Here is a 6518-nt window from a genome sequence, read left to right as displayed (position 1 = left end):
GCAGCAGCCGTACTTGTATAACAGGTAAAACGTATGTCCTTGTAATCGTCGATTATGCTACCCGATACCCAGAGGTGTTCACCATGCGGAACAACATAACCCAACACATTTTAAAACACCTATTGCAATATTTTTCCAGGGTTGGTTTCCCCAAGGAAATTGTAACGGATCAGGGATCCAATCTTATGAGTAAACTCATGGGTGAAGTCAAGGAATTGCTCCATATTTCCACCTTAAGAACCTCAGTTTACCACCCCCAAATGGACAGATTGGTAGAAATCGTTATGTATCACAGGCACGGCTACCGCCAGCTTCGTAATGAGGCCCTAAATCTTTTAAGTCCTCTTTTTGTTGACTAGATAGTTCTTGGGGAATTAATTAAAATGTATCTATTTCTTCTGGTATTAAACAAGACAGTATTGAGGCAGTGGTGGCGAAAGGATTTTCGTTCCACTCCTTTAAGAGATTCATGTGGAAGAGGTGGATCTTTTGTTTCCAGTCAGGTTGGGGTATTTTATAGGTACAGGTCCCCGTTTGCTCTAGCACTTCATATGGCCCATGACACTTTGAGACAAGTTTATTTTCAGAGGTAGGTAAGAGGACTAATACCTTTTGTCCAAATGAAAAAGATCTTAAGTTTACCTTCTTGTCGTAGGTGGACTTTTGTTGTGCTTGGGCTTTTTCCATGTGAGTATAGACTACTTTTTGAAAAAGTTTCATATGCTCTTGCAGTCGGGTAGCTGTTTGTGAGAAGGGAATAGGTGCCTCTTCCCTCTCTTCCCAGGTCTCCCAGATCATGTCTAGGACATCTCTTGGTTCTCTACCATAAAGTAGTTCGAAAGGTGAGATCCGATAGATGTTTGAGGGGTCTTGTTTACGGCAAATAGGGCCCAGGGAATAACAGGATCCTAGTCTTTCCCGTCCCTGTCTACCAACTTTCTTAGGATCATCTTAAGTGTCTTTTTAAATCTACCAATCCGTCCATTTGGGGGTGGTAAACTGAGGTTCTTAAGGTGGAAATATGGAGCAATTCCTTGACTTCACCCATGAGTTTACTCATAAAATTGGATCCCTGATCCGTTACAATTTCCTTGGGGAAACCAACCCTGGAAAAATATTGCAATAGATGTTTTAAAATGTGTTGGGTTATGTTGTTCCGCATGGTGAACACCTCTGGGTATCGGGTAGCATAATCAACGATTACGAGGACATACGTTTTACCCAGTCTAGAGGTTTCCAACAGTCCAATGATGTCCATCCCAATTCAGGAGAAAGGGATTTCTATTATTGGTAAAGGGTTCAGAGGGGCAGGCAAGGGAATGTGAGACCGTGATTCTAATATTGGTATAACATACCAGGGATAATAGTTTGCAGTTATAGCATTCCACAGGAAAATCCCAAACTAATCAGGGTGAAACCCATTGTAATATAAAAGGCTATCATGCTAAACTGTTGTATATAGAATGCAAGGCACAACCAAATTAGCCTGTGAGCAAGCACACAGTGTTTATAATAATTTCACAGAATTAAATCTCCAACTGAACGGATGACCAGGAGTAGAGAAATAAAATGTGCGGGGTAAGCTTATATAGGCCATTCTTATATCCAACAGTTTAGCATGATAGCCTTTTATATTACAATGGGTTCACCCTGGATTTTCCCATGGAATGCTATAACTGCAAACTATTATCCCGGGTATGTTCTACGAATATTAGAATCACAGTCTCTGGGAACACAGGTGATCTCATATAGCTTCAATTAATATCAACGTATTGGAATAGTCAAAATGGCTTCACCTTTTCTTATCACATTATATTCAAAGAAGGGACTCATCTTTTGAACTGGTTTTGGCACATATAAAAGAATTAATCACAATGAACTGGAGAAAGACCCAATTTCTAACTCATGGCCGTTCTATGTATTATTCCCAATTTTCTTTCTTTCTCAACAAACTGATCTCTATTTTGGAACCATTCCTCTGTACCTGACTGGACATGTGACACCAGACGGTATGGTTTTGAATTTTATATAATTGGGTACACTTGTGTCAAATTGAATTACTATGTATGACAAATGTATCATGAGCAACACAAAATATCTATTTTGTCTTATACATGTTCTAACATGGTATTATTTATGATGTATGTACCACACAACAGCCTTGAAAATGACCATCGGTCGAAACACGTGTCGGCTGTACAGAATCTTGGAATAAAACTATTAACTGCCTTATTATCTGAGGCTTTTCAGTGATATGAACTTGAATCCATGGACTTCTTTTACTTTCGAGTTTGAGTGCGAGCCAACTTCCCAAACCCCAATCCTTCTGTTAATCTATTCCAAACTTTGTGGGAAGTTTGAGGGAAGCGTTTTGTTCGCAGCCAACTATCTTTAAGAAATGTGAAATTTGAATACAAAAAGTGGAAACTAGCGCACACGTGATAGATTGTTTCCACAACCGTAATCAGTATATTTTCTATATACTTTTCACCCAAGGCTGTACCCATGCTTAGCGATTCCATTATCATCTCATTATCCAACCTTACATACTCAATTATTTTTCGTTCGTGCCGAAGTCTGTGTCTAGGCTCCGTTTCATAGACATTCACAGTACATATTAGAAATCTAAATCATGTTAGATGATCTTCCCTCTTCAGCATAGATACATAGTGTGTATAAAAAGGTGCTTAATAACACCCATAAATTATTAGTACTAATTCTGAATCAATTGATCAAACATTAACTTATGCCAACGTTTATAATTTGTGTATGTTCTATCTCTGGCGGATCGATATGACCACATTCAGTATCCCAATCACCCATCTTGTACATGGTGTCAATTCTTGTTGTTCTTTGTCATAAATTAGTAGTGTATTGTCTTGAAACTACACTAATACTCTTAGTCTTTGTCATGCTCAAACAGTTAAAGTGATTACAGTGGTAGCTTATATGCGACCCTGGTATGAGCTTATTAATATACACAAATTAAGTATAAGGGCAAACCAGCTTTCAGTTTTTCAGAGAAACGCACCCATCTCATGGTCAAAATTAAGACCCATTTCTGTGGCCCTAAAAATGGCAAATGATTCTCGCTTCCATCTGTCTTAATGTATGTTCCATATTCCCGCTTCTGGCATTCTTCTGTATTCTCTTCATACCACTAAATCTTAGTGAGCCTTTATTATGAAGTTGATGTTCCTTTTGTTAATGTGCCGCTAATGGCAGTCTTGGATCCTGGCTGTAAATAGATAAAATATGTTCACGTATTCTCGTTTTATGGTTTCTGATTGTACTCCCGATAAAGAGTTTCTTACATTTACATATCAGTGCATAAACTACATGTTGGGTTTTGCAATTAATGATTTCATGAATGGTCTATTTTGTACTTGTCTTATCCACATATTCTGTAGTGTTTTTATGTGCATACCACATTTGGAAAAGCCCCTCGTTCTGGGGCTGAGCCAATTCACGTTCCTCTCTGTTGTTGGTGTTTTCATAAATGATGGGCTCAGCAAAACTTCAATGTCTGTGCCTTTTTAAATACAATTCTTGGATGCGTGTCTAAATGCTTTGACAAATCCAAATCCTTGTGAAGCAATAACATGTGCCAGTGTTTTGCGAGAATTCTCTTAATTTATTTTATATATAATGGTTCTCACAATATTTTGTAATAAATTGCACTTTGGAAACTTCCAATTCTATTTTATGCCTCAATCTTGGCGTGAGGGTTTTCTCTCTATCCATATTTGAGGCTTTATTGAGCCCTTTCACGACATCGTCTTTGGAATAGCCTCTTTGATAGTACCGCTCCTTTAATAGCCTGCATTCTGATTTGAAGCGCAAGTCGGTACAGCAATTTCTCCGGGCACAGATAAATTCACCGGAAGGGAATATTGCTTATAACTTCCTTATAGTGACAACTTGAAGAATGCAGGGTCGAGTTCACCTCTGTTGGTTTTCTGTATGTACACATCAGAAGTTGTTGGTCAGCTACATATATCTCTATATAACACCAAGAAGGGGGTATTAGAACCAAGTCTGTGGGAATCATTCCTCTTTTTCCTGGAGGGATAGTAGCTTCTCTGCTACTACAGACATAAAAGCCTATCGATTCTTTCATGGCGATAGAGGGATCTGAAGCTCTAGGACTAAGCTTCTGGAATTTTAGGGTTCCCCAATTAGTCTCAATTGAGTCGCATCCCACTCCGGACACCATATTTAAGGAAGGCATTGTATCAAACAGTAAGATAGACACAAGTGATCACAGTACAATGGTGTTTATTGAACTTCAATTGGGTTTAAAAACACCTTTCTAATCCTAAATCTTAAAATGGGAGCAAGCTACGACCATCAAATAATAATTATGCAATCCTAGTAGAGTGTCAAAATAAAAGGGCCTATACTAATAAACCTATTGCCAATCCTTACTTCTAAATACAAAGAGTGTGGGAATCAATGTTATGCAAAAGTGTTCAAGAACTGATATGCCAGGATATGCATGCCATTGGCTTCCCTTCCCCACGTTTTCAGCACGGGACAAGGCAGCACAGTCTAGTTTAGCACAGTCTCGGGCTTCTCTAGCAGTGGATGCAGTTTAAAACTTTAACATCATTGGCTTCTATGCCAAAGTCCCCTTGCCATTCAAATTCTCTCATTTCAGAGGGCCTGATGCAACATGACAAACATCAAAGTGCCTTTCGTTTTAGGATTTCACATGTATACATTCTTGGGTGATTTTCTGTTCACCCTGCGTCCCGCCCTGGGTCAGTCTCGGACCCACTTTAACACAAAGCTTTCAATTGATCTCTGTCAGGCTAGGACCAACTTTATCTACTTTGCCAAGCTTTTTCACTTCAAAAACCGAAGACTTTTGACTGTGCGCCGGATTTTGCTCACCCCATCGCAGGACCACTTCTATTCACAATTACTTGCTCTCTCTCGATATAACCTCTTTCTCACTTTCACTTGTGCTGCTTCTCAGCTGAATACCTTACAAAAACCTTCGATTGAGCACCCACGCGGTGCCGGTCTACTCTGTCAAAGGTATTGTATCTTGCTTTGAAAGTTCAATCACTTGTCAGCAGTTCAACTTTACTTGCGTCTCTTATCACACGCATTTTAACAATGTTCGTTCCAGCGCCCGCCATACAATGTTGCTGCTTGCAACCTTGGCTTCAACACAGACCATTCTTGTACCGGTCTGCCCAACTCACCAGCTGTGTCGATTTCATTGACGCTGCTTTGTTCTTGGGGCCAAGGTCGGTACCATGGTGGCTCGTGCTTCTCCCCGCCTTGATTATTGACGCAGGAGGGCTCCAGGTATCTCCAGGTAAATTACACAAACTGAAACATGTCAAGGCATAACACCAGTGATTAGATCTACTAGTCTGTGTATTTGGGTCTTCATTGACTAAGAATTTCCCTCTCCTGTATGTGTTATATTAAGGTGTCAACAGGAGTTGTGCTCTAGTCCATTGAAAGACTAGCGATGAACTGTTACAATTCAATTGTGAGCATTTTGCTTGGTGTCACTTGCACTTTATATTTTATTAGGTTTTAGCATCTGTGGGCCTCATTACGAGGTATGCCGGTAAGGCAAAAACGATGCCGGTATTGTAATACCGGCATTGTTTACCGTCCCGTTGCATTCTGACCCGCAAACCCGGTATTAGCGGCACCCTAAACAACGGTGCCGCTAATAGCGGCATAGGCGCGTACACGCGCCCCTTCAGGGAGCAAATACCGGCATGCCGGTAATAGGTGGGAATCACAACCTATGCAGACATGCAAATACCGGCATCGCGGTATTGTCCGCGATGCCTGTATGCCGGCCATACAGGCATCGCGGACCACCCGCAAACAGCAATCAGGATACAAGGCAGCTGCCACAGGTGCACACAATCCCCACATGTGGAGTCAATGGAGGCTGTGCCAGTATAAACTGAGCACACCCGCACACCACACACCCTGCCCCACAGGCAATGTAGACCGGCCCAGTACAAAAGGAGCACACCTACACACCACACCCCTTCCTACACCAAAATGCTAACACTAGCAGTTGCAATCATGGCGCTGGAGGACATGCCTATACTGCTACAACTACAGCAATAATAGTAACAACAACAACTACAGCAGCAACAACAGGCAGCACAGAGGAGACGCAGGAGGAGAAGGAGGGGGAGACAGGCCCAGCAATTGCCACCAGTGCCTTGTAGCAGCCACCAATCCCTCACACCAGACCCAGCCCATTCAACCTAACCCCTGAGCAGATCCACACCTTATACCGGTTGGACCGGGACTCCATCACCACCATAGTGGACATGATACAGAACGACATTGCCAGCCACATAGGAATACGCACTGCCATCCCCCCACTACTAAAGGTGGTGTCTGTGCTACACTTCCTGGCCACAGGCACCTACCAACACACAGTGGGCCAGCTTCATGGCATTTCACAACCACTATTTTCACGCATGCTGAACCAAGTGCTGGATGCCCTCCTGAAGCACACAAGCACC

This window comes from Ambystoma mexicanum, chromosome 11 (genome assembly GCF_040938575.1).
Source record: "Ambystoma mexicanum isolate Mex_15411 chromosome 11, UKY_AmexF1_1, whole genome shotgun sequence".
Taxonomy (NCBI): domain Eukaryota; kingdom Metazoa; phylum Chordata; class Amphibia; order Caudata; family Ambystomatidae; genus Ambystoma; species Ambystoma mexicanum.
The sequence above is the reverse complement of the archived record's forward strand: the minus strand, read 5'-3'. Positions refer to the sequence as shown.